General features: G+C 49.3%; 1 protein-coding gene across 3 annotated transcripts in view; it reads right to left on the bottom strand.

The window, feature by feature from the left end:
- Nucleotides 1-17,500, bottom strand: part of LOC125949934 (protein limb expression 1 homolog) — a 53,108-nt gene that overhangs the window by 4,214 nt on the left and 31,394 nt on the right. The window contains exon 1 of one of the 3 annotated variants that reach the window (XM_049677437.1): nucleotides 5,504-5,634. The exons of 1 other annotated variant lie outside the window; for it this stretch is intronic. The gene's annotated coding sequence lies outside the window, so the exon portion shown is untranslated. Of the gene's footprint in view, nucleotides 1-5,503; nucleotides 5,635-17,500 lie in introns of those variants that run through there. One more of the 3 variants, XM_049677436.1, reaches the window with a different exon arrangement.

Raw genomic sequence — 17,500 nt, forward strand, 5'->3', positions numbered from 1 at the left:
AGCGAACGAACGAACTGTACGAGAAAGTAAAACCATTAGCGCCACGAACGAGTTCCCAAACGATGACTCGTCGTCGTCGTCTCCGTCGTTGTCGACTTCGTCGTGGTCGATCGGATGTCGGATTTGTTGCGTTCTGTCTCAAGTAGTGGGTTCCTGCTGTTTTTCTCGGTTTTCTGTTGTGCCGCGCTGTTCGTGCGGCGGTCACTTCCGAGGTGCAGCTTCTGCTGTGGCGCCCCCCCGTATAGAGGAGTCTGACCGTCGCGGTCACGTCGGTAAATCCATCCGAGACTGCTAAGTGCTTAAGCCCTTTGTTCCACTCCACTTCAAGAGGCAGAGGAGGATTTGTATGGCCGGCGGAGACAAGGGCCAGCATCTTTCTGTAATTATTGTTACCAACAACAACAACAACAACACTCAGTCTCAGGAGTCTCAGGAGTGTCCGGTCACTTCCGGTCCGGGACTCGGTCTGACACTCCCGGGACGGACGGACACTGGTGCAATCGCTGGTGCCATCTCAATCTCAATCGTCATATAGGCGACCGTCCTAGAGAGATCTAGCCTCGGATGGTCGTGCGGTGCACAAGGGAGGGGCGGAACACCGATAGGGACATAAACCCAATTCCGAATCCACAGTTCTCCTTTTCCCCTTTCCTCTTTCTCTCACTGCCTCTTGTTGGCCACTAATCACGAGGGGTTCGCTCAATCAAGAGAATCGTCATAAAACGTAAACTCTTCTTGTCGACCAGCAATGCCGGTACCAAAGGGTGAACGGTGTGTTTTCGAGTAACAGGGCACCACATAAAGCGCCATCATTGCGGAGTTTAGGGCGTTTAGTTCGTTACAGTTCGCCCCTTTTGCTGTGTTTTGCTAGAAGGCTCCGGAGCTCGAGCTAGAAATCGGATTTCGATTGATTTAACTACTCTTTGAGCGTGCGCGCGCGCGCTCCTCGGTGTTTGTGTGTGTGTGTGTGTGTTACAGTTCCGATCAACCGATCGACCGGTACCGGGCATGATGACCAGGCAGCAGCTCCCCTTTTTTAGCTTGGTCTTTCTCTCTCTCGACCGCTCTCTCTCTCCCGCTCGCTTCCTTGGTCGTATCTCAAATGCAGATAAAAAACGGCTTCAATCAAGCGCTGCTGCTGGCATATTTTATTGCTTTCCAAGTTTTATTTGCTCTCGCCCCGCACGGGTTCACTTCTAGCCAAGAGCGGTTCCCTTTCCCTCCCTCCCTGGCATCCTCTCTCTCTCTCTCTCTCTTTCTTTCTGGCACAGATCGGGACCAGTCCTTCTTCCTTCTCCTACCGATCGGCCGTTTTATCGAACCGGACATCGGCACACTCTGCTGCTGCGGCTGCTGCTGCGCCACGTACAGGGAATAGAAGAAGGGGAGGGGTGGCCAGCATCCCCCTCCGCTCACCCTCTTGCGCGTCTCCTGACCACCGATTGGCGGCAGCGGAAGAGCGAGAAGAAGATGGCCACAAAACGCAGGCGAAAAAGCAACACGCAGCGTGCGGAGAGCGCGCGCACAGAGGCAAAACAGGGATAGGAATGAATATTAATTTCCTTCGTAAGGTCGTAACGCCCGCAGTTGAGAGCCCCCTGGTGGTGGGCCTCTGGATGAAGTGCGCGCTGCTGGAAAGCAAAAGCGGACGCGCGCGCGCGCCTCCTGAGACGACTCTTAAAAGAGAAAGGAAGTGTGTGCTGCTGCTGTTGCTGTGGCTGCTGGTGTAAGTGTGCAGTTGTCTGCACGGATGCCTATGTGTGTGCGGGGACGAGGGTGTAGGCGAAAACAGAACCCAGGGAACGAAGGAAGAAGGGAGGAGGAGGAAAGAGAAAAGGATGCGAAGCAGGAGGTGGAGGAGGAAATAAAAACATTAGAGGTAATTATTATTGTTTAATCAAGCGACCGAGAGATAGACAGAGAGCGAGAGAGAGAGAGAGAGAGAGAGAGAGAGAGAGAGAGAGAGAGAGAGAGAGAGAGAGAGAGAGAAAGAAAGAGAGAGAAAGAGAAAGAGAGAGAGAGAGAGAGAGAGAGAGAGAGAGAGAGAGAGAGAGAGATCCGTTTTAGTGCGACACACAGAAGTTGATCAATCTTTTATCGATGTGCCGCACCAGCAGCAGCGATGAGAGCACGCAAGAAGCCCCCCACCGGCCGAGGGAGGAAGCTACCAAATATTGAGGTTAAGCTGGACCCGGGATCCGCGCTCGCTCTTTGGTTGCTGCTGGCTGATGGCGGCGCACCACAGTTGGGGATGCGCTGATGAGCTCGTGTCTTGTGCTCCCCCTTGTGCTTTCTAGGCACCGTTATGGAGCCCCCCCCGCCCTTAGGAGGTAGCGTATCCGCCGTAGCACCACCAGTGCGCCTGTACCGGGAGGGCTTTTTGCTTTAGACTTTAAGGGATCAAATTGCGGATAAAGTGCTTAAAAGTGCAATTACTTAAAAGAAAAACCAATCCTCCTATGGTTAATCGTGGATTATCGCACGAAATCACACAACAAGTTTGAAGCTTTGGCAAACAAAGGAACCCTGACTCACTTTGACAGTTCTCACCTCACTTCAATTCGTCCCTCGCTACGCGAGCACACGGGCGAACTTTGCATTTCACGCGAGCAACCTTTGACCGCGGACCGTCGTGATTAGCAATAAACAATCGATCCCTAGTCGAAGCCTATACTGCACTGAGCCTACTAAGCCACACACTTTTCGTTTAGCAAAGCCAAAGGATTAGCAGTTAGCAGTTAAGAACTTAAGTTAAGAAGTGAAAAACTATGAATAAAAAAAAAAGGCAAAGTAAATAAGGTTGCTATTGAGGCTGTGCACGGTTCAACTGAAAGAATGCTTTCTTTGAAAGGATAGTCAAACTCCGGGACGCATGCGTCATCCATATAGGCTTCCGACTTAATGCGTTGTGGGCATGTTGGCTTGAGAGTTGCAAAGCATGGTTTGCTATCATGGCCAGGCGCGACTGAAATGAAATTTCGTACGCCGAATGAAAGTTTTCTAATGATGAAAGCAAACAATCCCTGGCCCTGCCGACGAAATGTTATCCTAAACGGCTCCAGATGCTCCCGGTTCGGGATCAAAGCAACCCTAAGCTCAATCCTAGGATCGCTGCCATTCCTTGCACCCGGGGAGTAGAGTACACACGAGTGCTAGGGAAAAGCTGCAGCAGCATTTCCTTTCTCGATTTTTTGTTTGAAAATTTTGAAACAAAAAATCCGCAACAACATTCCGGTTGATGCCCGGATCCGACTTCTGTCACACACTCTCTGCTGCCCCCTGAGCACCGAAGCTGCACAACAACAGCTACAGCCACATTTCCCGTTCGGTCAACTAATTGAATTATATATATCAGCGGGTATTTACATAAATTAAAATCGCCAGAAAGCAATCTCGCGCCAGCCAGCCAGCCAGCCAGCCAGACAGCCAGCGAGGCCAGCTCATTCCAGCGATCGCGGGCGCGCGCGCCCACAGAGTGCTGTGGTCCCAGGTAGGTTTAGCAAAGGAAGTGGCGACGAAACGCGAAGAAGGCGAAGGCTGGAAGCGGCGGTTTCTATCTTCCTTGCTCCTGCTCCTGCTGTTGGCTTTCATATTTTCATTCTTTCACCATCTCACTGCGCTGACTGCTGCGCTCTCGCTGCTCATCGCGTTTTTTGCTGCTGCTGCTGCTGCTGCTGCTGCTCACTCCTGCCATTTCATCTCTGCCGGCTCTGGGACTCGATCGCGCGGCGAACGCGACGCGAAACCGAATGCTGCGGGCTGTCCTCCCGGTGTGGCCCATCCACCACACACATCTTTATGGCCTTCTCTCTTTCTCTCACTCGTTCTCCCATGTCACAATGTACCAGTTTCTTGTTGGCCACGAGGACCGCGAAGCAGCAGCAGCAGCAGCAGCGGCATCTTTCGCAAGTCTTCGCGAAAGGGGCCGTTAAAATGGAACGGTTAAAATGTGAATCAGCAAACCGGCCGTCTTCACCCCCTTCCTCGGCTCCCTCTTCTCCTGCTCCTCCTCCTCCTCCTCCTCCTCCTCCTCCTCTTCTGGCCAGCACCTGGAACCGAGACAAGCCGAAATCAACACAAACGGACCCGATCCCGATCCCGCTCGGTGGCGGTTGAGGCTTGTTCGCGAAGGTGGTGGTGGTGGTGGTTTGGGACACTGAGGGCTCGAAACAAGCTCTCCGCGATCACCATTCTCGACCGTCGGTCGGTGAGATCTCGCTGTGTGCATGTGGGCGTGCGTTTCGCGATCGCGTATATGCCCGGCCGATGTTGTGGCGATTGCTACTGCTGCTGCTGCTGTTCCTGGACCACATATATTCGGGTTCTTCCAACAGGGGACTGCGCCCTGAGCCCGAACGATCGTGTATTTGGGCGTACGCGCTCGCGCGCGCGCGCCCCTCATGGACCTCACGAGCTGGTGGAGGGCTGGGGTATGAGCTGGTAGAAATTGTGTTCCCATGCAGATGGTCACTTTATTTTTATTGAATTCTCTTCTCCACCGTTTCCACCGAGCACCCGCTTCGGTCGGTCGGTCGCCATCGCGTCCTTCGTCGCGTCGCCTGCTTTTCCCCTTTGCCTTTTTGTTCCGCTTTTGCATCTCTCATTTTATATTTATTTTTGCACAAGAGTATTAACTGCTTTGCATAAGTGTTATACATCATGAAACAAGCGCACTAGCGCGCACTGAGCTGAGCAGGCGCTGAAACGGGACCCCTTCCCCCTTTTGGGGTGGCTGCGGATGGCCCCCTGGAGCAGCCGGAGCACCAGCAATAAAACGGGACAGAGAGAAAGAAAGAGAGAGAGAGAGAGAGAGAGAGGGAGAGAGAGAGCGAGCGAATGGACGGACCACCACAAAGAGGACAAAGAGATGAAGGGAACCTGCCCACGGCAGGTGAGATAAGGGTGAGAGTGAGAGCGTGTGAAAGAGTGAGAGAGAGAGGGAGCGAAGTTTTTGCAAAATGTTTTGTACGCGAGTTCTATCCTCCCGTTGGTTTCTTTTCTTTTTTTGCATTTTCGTCGCTCGTCGAACCAGTCAGCGCATACATTATGCGTTTAATGCGCTCGAGTTCGAGTATCGAAAGGTGATCCACCATCCTTCTGCTGCCCCGATGATCACAATCAACAGTGACAAGGCCAGAGCCCGGTGGCCGAAGGGCAGAAGGGCAGAGCGATCGACCTGCTGCGCAGCCCTTTAAAGACTCCACACAAACAACCAAACAACCATGCAGGCTTACGATGATCGCTCAGGGACAGGACCTACTGCATCGGACGGTCATGAAATCACTGAGTCCTCGCCTGTCCACAGACACACACACACACACACGGACACACACACGGACACACGGATACAGGGATACGCACGAAAAAGCGGAAAGAAAGTCCCAAACGACCCAGCAAAACGCAAGCTGCTTAAAGCTTAATGAAGTGATGAGCTTCAGAGTAAATGTGAGAGAGAGAGAGAGAAGGAGAGGTTACTCATCATCCTCATCATCATCATCCTCACCAACAATGCCACGATCACACACCAACAACACTTCGATCCTCTCCTTTCGCCCTCCCCGGGAGCAATAGCGAAAACACAACGTGACGTACAACGACGACGACGACGACGACGTCACGGAAACAACAATCAACAACAAACACACCACAACAACAGCACTCCACAAGAACCACAAGAACCGCAAAACACAAAATGCAGCAGTCCACCACCAGTCCAAAAGCACCAGAAAGCCAAACCAAACGCGACACAACAACGCAGCAGCGCGGAACGCGGCCGGGGAATGGATCTTACACGTCAATACGCCAACGATATAGTTAAAAGACTAAAGAACCTAAAAAGTGGAGAAACATGAAAGCATGAACTTTGCTTCGCTTCGCTCGCAAACACGCTCAACGCAGACAACGACGACGACGACGACGCAGAGCAGAGCGACGCAGAGCGAGGCAGAGCTCAGTGGCCTCAGCTCTAGCAGCGCTGCGCGTTCCGGAGAGCCAGAGAGTGTAGCCGAACGACGACAACGACGACGACGACGACGATGGCCGCGGCTGCTTTGCTGGTGTGAATGCCGTTGCCCTGTTCCCCCCGACTCTTGGTCCCTTTTCCACTGGCACCGGGTTCGTCGTTGTTTTCCCAGCGCCAGCGCCGGGAGCCAGCAGCATGCCAGAAGAGTCTAGCCCGGCAGCAGCGCCATCGACGCCATCGCGACGCGTCCGCAAAGCGAAAGATGCGAACGCAAAACCCTTGGGCCGGGGACGGGGGATCAGAGGAACTCCTTGCATCCCGTTTCCCCGCTCTAGTGCTTGTCTTGTTGCTCCAAGCTGCACAGACGCACAGACATACACACACACGGACACGCGATCCCGGGAACAACATTTAAATCTACGTTCGATCATGATCTTCAGGTCCCCGTCCGGAGGTCTTCCTCCTGGGCTCCTGCATGGAGCTCGATGCTGGTAGTACGCTCTCCATGCTCTCTCTCTCTCTTCGGCCGTCCGTCCGTCCGTGCGTGTGTATGTGTGTGTGTGTCAACATCTCTCTCTTCCTCTCTCTCTCTCTCTCTGTGTCCGTCTTTTCCCATTCCTGGTGTTTCCACGGCCGTGCATGCGCCGCCGCCTGTTCCGGGATGATGTGGTTCGCTCCACAAACAAACGCACACCCTGGCAGGGAAGGGGGGATCGAGAGGTGTGCGCCTAGAGTGCGCTAGTGTGCGTGAAGAACCCCTTAGTGAGTGAGACAACGACGACGATGACCACAACACGCTCCGGACAGGATACACCAGGGGAAAAAGGGAAGAGACAGAGACAGAGACAGAGTGAGCGATCATCAATAGCAACAGCAGCAGCAGTGCAGCATAAAGCGGTCCAAGTTGTGTTGAGCAGCGACGAAGACGACGACGACGACGTCGACGAGCAGCACCGCGATGATAAGCCGTATTAGGGCCAACGAACGAACGGGGGGATGAACTGATGAAAGGCACAAACCTTACACACACACACACACACTAACATAAGAAAGAGAGAGAGAGAGAGAGAGAGAGAGAGAGAGAGAGATGTGTGTGTGTGAAAGAAAGAGCTCTAACGTCTAATGTCTTGAACCGAGAACCGCGAGTTTTGGGTCGTCGTCGTCGTCTAGAAAAAGAGCAAAACGAAAGACTTAAGCGACGAACCTCCTCCTCCTCTCTCCGGGAACGGGAAGATTCGAGTTCGTCGGTTCGTCGCTTGTGATTTATTCCTTCTCGAAGGAGTCCGACGTCATCGCCGGACCGTGGAGCGGAGGGCAAAGTGGGTGCGTTGATCGAAGGAGAGACGGACAGTATCCGGCGCCCGAAAGCAAACACTCGATATTCGATTAGGAGAACGGCCAAAACGAAGGAGCGGAACGACGGAAAGCGTGCGTGGAGCGTGGAAAATATTGTGCACACCAGGGACGGGGGGTCCATTCAGAAGATTGAATCCGATCGGTTCGGTTGATCGGTCGATCGGTGTGCAATTACCGCGCTACCACGCAGCAGTTTGTGAGTTGTATTTCTTTTACAACTTTACGTTAAAAAAACAGTTCTTTTTTCCAAATCGTCGTCATTGCCATAGAACTTTGGGGTCAACTGAAAATGAAGCCAGAGGTCTCTCTCTCTCTCTCTCGCTCTCTCTTTCCCTGGTTCTCACACACGCACCGCACTGCATCTCGAGATCTGCAGATCTCTCTGTGTGTATTTTGTTCGAACAAACGATCGATCTTTAAAGTCGATCAAGCCGAGTCAAGTCTAAGAGGCTGTGTGGCTAATAACCTCCGATCGTACGTACGTCCGTCGCGTTTGTAGCGATTGACTCATACCGTGAAGCATGCAGATCTTGTGGCGCAGGAAGGGGGACCCTATTCTGCATGCTGCTGCTGCTCTCCGGCTGCTTTGTACGGCCTCCTTCACACACACGCACAACGTCATTCCTCGCCCATTCTTGCCATGAATTTATGCATAACTTTGCTCTCTCTCTCTCTCTCTCTCTATCTATCTCTTTCTCGCTCTCTCTCTCCTGCATTCTCTGTTTCTTCATCTTATTTGCGAAAATTCTCTCCCTCTTCTCGTGATCGCGATCGTTGTCTCTTGCTTTCTCTCTTCACCACACCAACAGCAGCAGCAGCAGCAGCAGCAGCAGCAGCAACGATAATCGTTTCTCGCTGCGCTGCGATCTGTCGCTCCAGCATGATCTCTCGCCGCACCTCTGCTCCTTTCTGCTCCTTTCTGCTGCTGCTGCTCCTTTCCTCGCATCGCACGAATAGACGACACACAACGACGACGACGACGACGACGACGAGCGTGACAAGAGCCAGTGAAGGTACCGACCGATCGACCGACCGACGCACAGACAACTGCGTCTACCCCATTAATCTTGCTGCAGGCTCCCCCGCAGATCCCTTGCCACTCTCCTTCCCCCCGGGGCCCTTCCTTCCCGGGAACGCGGGCCCGGAGGAAGCGTATCCACTGGGACTTTCATCACTTTCGAACCGATCTTCACGCCCTTACCGCGATCCCCCGATGCATCGCCGACGCCGGGTGCACTCCCGTGGGGGGGCACCTGTAGCAACGCGCCCCGGATGATGACCCGGGCGGACGACCAGGGCCAGGGTAAGTATTTTTAATACGGTGCAATTTGGACCCCAACCGATCGACCGACCGATCGGTGGCTCTCCTCACTCCTGGCCACGCGCGTCTAACATACCCTTTTTGCGGGATGCACTTCGGGGCCGGTTCGGTTCGGTGGCGCTGCTGCTGTTTTTCGGGGACACAAAGTATATCCCGAGGGGTGCAGAGTGGGGGGCAGTCAGAGGCAGCGGACGGTTGGGTACCTGGGCGCCTTGTTCGCCGAATTGAACCCATTTACGCTCCGCCATCACGCGCGCGCGGCAACCGGTGGCGGGTCAATCTGCGCCCGGGACACCGGGAAATTGCTCAAAATGAAAAGGAGACAACAGTGTAATTATTGTGATCATTTCTGGAGGATTTTTTTTTTGGTCCAGAGAGGAGGGAAGGAGTGGAGTTGGTTCGGTTTTTGCTCCTTTATTCCCTTTCTGCTGCTTCGTCGGTTCGTCTTACCGGATCCGTGATCGGACTCGTGATCATATATGCCGGTCCGGTCGCTCGCTCACAGCATCTCATTTCGTGTATTACCTTTATGAAATGATTACGCCACTACCGCACCCCCTTAAGGGGGATGGGGGAAGGGGTAGCGGGGTGGTTCGAAACATCCAAATCATCATCGCCGGTCACCGGAACGGAGAGAGCGAGAGAGCGAGGAGCGTATATAATAATGGTAACATGAATACTTATGCTGGAGTTAATAAACGGACATACCACCGTCGTCTCGCCTCCACTGGCACCAGGAAAGGGGTCTCAAATTAAGCGCAATATGCGCCTTTTGCCGACGAAGTGCAGCAGCAGCAGCAGCAGCAGCATTGCCTAGCGCATCGCTGCTTGTGGCGAGCGCGGTTGCAGCAAGATTGATTAGTTCGTGCCATGAGATAGCATTACTTATTGCGTTCCATCCATTTCAAGCTACGATCGTTGGGTTCCGTTAGGGAATTGGATTTTAAAAGGGATCGAATACCTGGACCGAGGAGCAGAATTTTCTGTCTAGCTAAACAGGATTTCCGGCATCCTTTTTCACGTTTGCCGATCGGATATTGCAATAGGAAGTGTCCTAATCAACTCCTTGGTTTAGCTTTATTTGTCAGGGACATCAATTTGGTCCGTTACTTGATTGATGGCTTGATAGCTTGATCTGTCCTGTTTGTGGGTTCAATGACAGCACGAATTGATAGAAAAGTTCCAAAGATATAAACATAGAATATAAAAAAAGACTTTCAGACATAATCTGGTTCTGTGCTGTGTCTGGTTGCTACTAGAATGATAACTTTAACGCAGTGTTCGTAGTGTAGTGAACAGACAATACGCATGAACTCTACAATTGGCCTAAACAGGAACGAGGAAAGAACGTAACGTGTCTCACAAAGTGTTTGGAAACTCGAATAAGAACCCTGCAATGGAACCCAATATGTCGGTAATTTTCTTTAAAATAATCTCAAAGATATATACGAATGACAGTTTCCTGTCAATTTTTATGCCTAAGTCTTAAATTGAGGTATCACGAGATAGACTAACGCTGCCTTCATGTGCAGTTGTTGTTGTATTGAAGTGTTAGTGCTTTTATATTACATAGTTAGCTGATCATTGCACAAATAAATTGGTTTGTTGTTACAGGACTTTATCTCAGCTGGATAAGATTCATATGATAACCATATGAGCTGGATAAGATTCATATGATGATGGTTTGTGGATACACAGCCTTAAGACTATCATCACCTTGCTGATAGCGCACCGAATGGTAATAAATCGATGATTTTTGGGGAGCACTACTTGATAAGGCTTGCCCTGAAAGATTAGAAGTAATATTTGACAGCCGATTGGGGTCAATAGAAATTTACTAACGCATTTTAATGTTGCTATATACTATTCAAGATTCCTATGTAGGCAACATTCTAGATACAGTATCACCTATAAAGGCCTCTTTTGTGAAATTCCTCGAAAATCGATAACTAGCAGAAGAGCTATCTATATCGAGTAATACAATACAAGGTCAAGACTGTATCAAGCTGTATCAACTCACATGTGCTAGGTATAAAGAGTATTAAGCAACGAAAGTAAGTTATTTACGCCATCTCTAGACGTTTGTAAGGCTCTTTCTTATACAACTTCCCATGTAGCTCATTTCAGAGTAAGTACTCTGCAAATACCTTATTTGCTAACGGTAGTCGAAACGAATATCAAAACCACAAACATATTAATATTTGCAACTAATCGAATGTATCACAAGACTCTTTGCAATTATCAGTTAATATCAAAGTTCAAAGTGTCTTCTAATCATAAACTTCTGAATCTTAATAATTCAATATGTTCTTATAAAGTAAAAATGATTGGGAAATGTATGAAAAGAACATAAATTTCCAATACAACTCTATTTTACATCAGTATTGCTCGCCGCATTGGTCAGAATTTTGAAGCATGACATTTTTTTCTCAAGTCTCAAGTCCCTTCTTGGCGGATTGTCTGGGTGGCATCCGATACCGTACATCAAAGTGGAGAAAATATCCCGCGATGCACAAGAGAGCAAACATGGTATGCGCGCGGTCGGTATGCTTTGAGGTTCCACCGACTCGTAGCATCTTCCTCGGGAGCAGGACACACACTGCTTGAGATTGGAGTAGCTCTGTTCGTCCCAATTGCCTGGCAATCCAGGGAAAGGGGAGACGAATATAAGCACCCTCTGCAGCATAACCACTTGCGTGCGTGCGTGCGTTCGTCCGTCCGTCCATCCGATCGTCCGATCTGTGCATCCTCCGGGGTCCATTTACAAATTTTTGGTGGCCCCTTTATTTAATTTCGGTGATTTATTTGCTTATGCGGCCCGTTGCGGCGCGGTGCCGAGCTAGAGGCTAAGTAAGAGAGTGCTCCAGAGTGCAAGCTCATGGGAGTTGGTCATATTTGCTTGTTTTTCTAATTATTGGGAGTATGTTAATGATGCCGAACGATGCATATGTGTGTGTGTGTGTGTGTGTGTGGCATTCGAGGGATAATTTATTTGTGGCCGCGACTTCCAGGAACGACGGACTGGACCCTACAAGACGTTTGTAAACATTCGGAACCCATTCTAGGTGGCAGAATGACCTCCGTACCACCGTCGTTGGCTTCGCTTCTCGTGTTTCGAACACCAGAACAACACACCAGAACTAGCATACCGGTGTTAGGGGTATTGAAAAGCAGAACAAATGCGCTTCGCTGCCATCCCGGCACCGTCACGGAGGTGAGCTAATTGATTGAGTCATCGTGAGGCGAAGGCTCAGAAATGTATCACCAAACAGACATTCCGTTGCGGTATGTGTTCTTTTCTTGCGAGGCACTTTCAATCGGAGAACTGAAAATGACGATATGAAAAGTGCATCGTTGTTCGCATTGTAAAGCGCTGTGTGCTTAGTGCCACATTAAATCCATTAGAAATGGGTTACAATTGATAACAGAATCGAATGAAATGTGTTTATGTTTCCAATTTGATGGTCAAACATACTAAAGCGTTTCCAATGTACTCTGCTTTCTATCGCAATTATCAATCGAACTGTGCACGAAACATTTGTATGCTGCTCATAGGGAGAGGATTTCACATGCTTCAGAACTTTTGGTCACTAAGCATTGATATTTGAACAAGTCAAACTGTGTTTCGAATGCCTGTTAAGAATGTTTCATTAATGATAAAATAACGACAGAAATAAATTCCAGACATTGTTGACCAAATGCGCAACCATAAAACAATGTCGTGTGCAAACATACATAAACATTTTTCATAAACGATTTTTCGTTTTCCATATCTCACGCATTTTTAAGGTTTCGTGCAGCCATCAAAATTTCAACATATTTTTTATATATTTCATGTTATCCTAAAAGTAGCATGCCGTGGAAAATAAAAAGGTATAAGAATACTTTCATGATAGTCTGCAATCTTACAAACCATGTGTCGCGTTGGATGCCGCCAACATTAATTGCGGTTGAAGGTTATGTTTGCAATGTCAAAATGGATCCCAAGGTCATAGGGTATGATTTGACCGAAAAAAAAACGGTTCTAAACGGTTCTAAATAATCTTGTTTTGACCGGAATTATGTGAATCCTGCACGAAAAGTAGCGTGTTTGGGACCGATATGGACCACGAATTTCGAAAGTATATGGAGAGTGGCTCAACGCATAATTTAGGCCCTTCTCTAAGTCGTATGGTCCCTTTTAGGTTCCTTTAGCTCCTTAAACAATAAGTTTATGGTTTGGCGCAATATGACCATCGCATGTTATAATATCATGGACGTGAAGGAAAATGTGTAACATGGAAAGTATGCATGTCTACTGTCTGCTCCAAAAGAGAATCCTCGGACAATCTTGAAGTAGCTGAAAGTGAAGATGAAGGAATGCATACAGATGAAGAATTGATTGGCTCGTCGTCGAAGCCCGTAAAGAAATGGTGCCCAAACTGATGAAACTTTTTCGTAAATTGTGTCTAAACGATCTAAGCATTCGATCGATAGTCACCACATTTTCCTCTTGACTTGGCGCCAGATGCATCCAAGCAACTCTATGTGCAGAGATGAAGGAACTCCACTGTACGCGTAGTATAGATATAAGTAACTCGATCCGCTCGTAGGACCATTGCGTGCTCCAGAAGGGGTTTCTCTTTCGTAACCGCATTCGCAGCACATTAGCAGCAGGTGGACTGCAGCAAAGCGTTCGAGTGTTGTGCCGTGAGTGTTGGCACCTATTCAAATGGCTCTCTGACCAGTGAAAGTTCCTCGCTAGAAGTCCGCTTATGCTCGGCCGCTATCTGCCTCTATGCGAGATACCTCATTTTGGGGTTGGTGCAAAATGGCCTCCCCCCGCCCGGTACCAAAATAGGGTTCCACTGCACGATAATCCACTTCGCCAGGGGGATGTAGTTTGGCTAACTGGCCAAACCCCATTAATCCCTATCGCATCACGCACGCAGCATCCACACAGAGATTGGGGGCTCCTACACGCGATGCCTCCAAAGACCAGGTCCCAGCTCCAAAACGGGACTGCGGAGCCCACGACGGATCATTCTCCTCCCCTTCTTCATATTGACCACCACCAAGTCCACCTCCGGCCGGTGGGATTAGGTGGTGGTGGTCCCTTAGTGCAAACGACAGCGATTCATTAATGATATCAGTGTGCCGTGTGCCGTGTGTGAGTGTGTGTTACAAGCGAGTTCAAGGCTTTTAATAGCCCCACAAAGGTGGGTTGAAATGTTGGCCAGGCGCATTGGCCCCTGGCCCTGGCAAAAAAAAATTGAACAAAAAAAACAACCCCAGGTTTTATACCTTTTGCTGCACCACCTTCCATCCACCCATCCATCCATCCATCCTTCCATCCATCTGCTCAGCTCACGCGAATTCCTGGCTCACGCCAGCAAACCGCAGCACAGATAAAATAGTTTCCAAACGTGATCCACATTAATGACACCGAAGGCGGGTTTCGTTCGCTCCTTTTTGCTCCGAGCCATGTTTTTGTTTTGTTTCTGCTTATCTTTCGCAATGCGTTCGGTCGCAGAAGAAAGCAAACTACAAACTGCTACTAGGCCGCCGTCGCCGTGGCGGAATAGTGCCACTCTGCGGAACACACACACACACACACTCACAGCATCCGTAGTCCCGCAGTCGGCTCATGAATGGCGGACCGACCGACGCCGCCAACTTTGTCCGTTCGACAGTGGTGCGAGAAAGACGGCATCAAAGGAGATCTCGGCTCAAAATCGAAGCAAGCGTCTTTATGGTTATGGGGCGTCTACCTCCTTCATTCCTCCGCTCTGTTCGAGCACGACGGCCCCAAAACATTGCCGCTAAAGTCCAAGTCCAAGCTAAGAAGCCGAAAGCAGCGACCCTAGCCAGTGTCCTGCCTCTTCCCGGAGCCGGAAGCGCTTGGATTATAGGTCAATGCGCGTGGGTTGATCGTTTCATTTCGTCGATTGTCAGCTTCACCTTCACCACCATCACTAGCACCGACAACGATATCGTTGTTTGGTGGTGTTCCAGCGATCGAGTGATTGAGAAGATCGAGTGGAAATTGAACCGTCATCCGTCATCCAGTGTGCTGTGACGTAGCAGCAGCTGTCAACGAGCGCACCGCAACTGTCCGTGTGCAAATAGCCGTCGTGTAAGAAGACACCCAAGCACACGGACACACACACACACAGGTGGGAATGCGCGGGATTACAATAATTAGCCACCACGGGCTTAAAGCGTTTCTTGCGCTGAAATTGCCTAATTTGCTCGTTCGCACCCGGGTGCTGCGCCGATTGGCCACGGAAGTGCAAAACGAACCGGGAACCGAAAATTACCATCCGCCTGGCACGCGCTTCTGACACTTCACGGAGTTAATTTCAACTCCTGCGGGGGATGCATCTCCCCCCAGATGTGCCTGGCTCTCCGGTGGCGCTCTCTGCCACACTTTTCGTTGCCGTCGTTCCCTTTTCGCCCCTTCCGTGGCGTAGGAAGCAAAACCCCCTCCCCCCGAGGAGGAGAGTCAGGAGTAGTAGCCGTCTGGCCATCAAATCGTCCGTCCGTCCTTGAGTTTCGTGAGCCGAATGTCCAAGTGCATCACGTTTGCCTTCCAGACATCTTGATGTGTTGCTCACTGCTCGCTGTGTCTGTGTGTGTGTGTGTGTGTGTGTGTGTGTGTGTGTTCTGACGGGAAATTACCGGCATAAGTGGCAACACAGTGGGCGCTTCTGCCACCGCTGACAGGAGAGCTTGGCGGATTGGCTGATGCATCCGGAGTAGGGGATGAAAAGGAGAAAGAGAGAGAGAGAGAGAGCGCGCGACAGGGTGGAGTGGCCCCGTCGGCACTGCTGGCACTCTGGCAGTTGCAGTCGGTTGCCACGTGCGCGGGAGTTAATAGTAGGCGCGCCTTTGCGCCGTCGCGGACGTCGACGGATTTGTAAAGGATTCGCGTGTTGCTTCGATGAAGGCGCTACTCAAACACCAGAGAGGAGATCAGCCTTCTCTTGGGGCAGCTCCGGGGCACGCGGGATCACCGACAACGATGCGTAATAGGGGCGTGTGTGTAGCCGTGGCGGCCGCTGGTGCTCGAGTTCGAAAGAGAAAATTATTACTTGCGGACCTTCGCGAACGATCCACGATCCTCCTGTCGGCGACTTCTGCTGCTGCTGTTGCTGCTGTAGCCGCCCCGGGAATTCTTCGTCGCGAAATCGGGAGCCCTGGCGCAATTGATGATGGTTTAGCGTGCACTATCCGCACTGGCTGGCTGTCCGTATTGGTCCGTACTGGGGGCACTCCCAGTAACCAGTCTGATCTGTGCCGGTGACCCTGGTCGAGATAATTGAAGATGCATCTCCGTTTACGATACCCAAAGGCCTGACCGCTGTCCCGGTGGTCTCGCCGGCCTGATGCTATCGAGAGCATTGCCCGGAGTGTAATCACAGCGATGGGCCGGTATCTGACATTCGTTTGGTTTCTTGGTGAGCTTACGGATAGATTTTCAACATTAGGCCTGGTCTATTTGATCTACACCTGACTTCTATGTTCTATTTTTATGATGTAGAATAAAATAAGCCATAAAAAATTTTCATGTTTCATTGCATATTGCATTCATTTTCTCTATTTAAAATCAAGAGAAACAATTACTTTTATAACCGCTTACTTCAAAATTTGAGATATCACATTAAAAACTTCTTTGTTTTTAGTTACTAATTCTGCTATTATAACTTCAAACGTTCTATTCCATACTAAGCCAATTTGGCAGCTGTAACTTTCGCGTATTTGTAAAATTCTATGGGCATCCTTTACGATGAAAATATCAGAGGGTAATTAAATTATCCAAATAACAATTCTACATAGATGACAAAGCTTTTTGGTATGTTTGCTCGAGAATATCGTCTTATTGTATCCTTCTTGTTTTTGATTTCTGCATTTCCGGTTTTGGTTTGGTAGGTTACTATTTGAAGCATCATAAGAAAGAATCAAATTCAGGTGGAAAATGTTCAATTCGAAAATTTCCAATTTTCAAAAAAGATCCTTTCAGAAGACTCGTGAGCTCATTGCGTTTTTATGCTACGATGCGAATCATCTTTCGTTTGCATTAGTGCCTTTTTAACGTTTGACAGTGCAATATTTCTCACACCTGCCGATGAATTGCCTAAGTTTTAATCAACTGCTTGATGTGTCACATAGTTTGAGTGATACAACTTTCTGGGCAAATACTGAAAATAGATAGGCCCTACGGATATAAAAAAACTCTAAACATAATCTACATTTCACGTAGCACTAGAAATATGCATTCATGATTTTTACACAACTTTAAAATACCTTTTTCGAACAGTGCTCACAACTCAGTCGTGGCTGTTTCTCAAATGACAGTAAAAAAAAGTCACACTGATAATCATTTAATTGATTCAGCTTAATAATGTGTTCTATTCCTTTTGTGTGAAGTTTTCAAACTTCACATTTTGGTTTTAGTTTTCCATGGTTCGAACATATTGTTTTCAATCTAAGAATATGCTCAGATTACTTAATAACATTATTGTCAATTTTCAAACCCAGAAAATATGTGAGAACATAATTGAATGAAACAGAGAAAACCAACTACCGCAACTATTATTCCAAACAAAATACTAAAACAGCTGGTCTGTATGAGCTGAATGGCGTCATCAAACACACGCGCACCAGCAAAGCGAAGGCCACCTTCTTTGCGTTCATAGCATTACTCCGAGCAGCAGCTTTTCATGAACTATTACACTCTTTCAGCCAAACAATAAAATGCTCCAGAAGCAAATCTATATGTTCTGTGGTCATGCTAGACCACAATGACGACGACGACAACCCTGCAACATCGGCATACCATTGCAATGCGTTGCATTGAAAGCATCAGCATCATTCACTCC

This window comes from Anopheles darlingi, chromosome 2 (assembly GCF_943734745.1).
Source record: "Anopheles darlingi chromosome 2, idAnoDarlMG_H_01, whole genome shotgun sequence".
Classification (NCBI taxonomy): domain Eukaryota; kingdom Metazoa; phylum Arthropoda; class Insecta; order Diptera; family Culicidae; genus Anopheles; species Anopheles darlingi.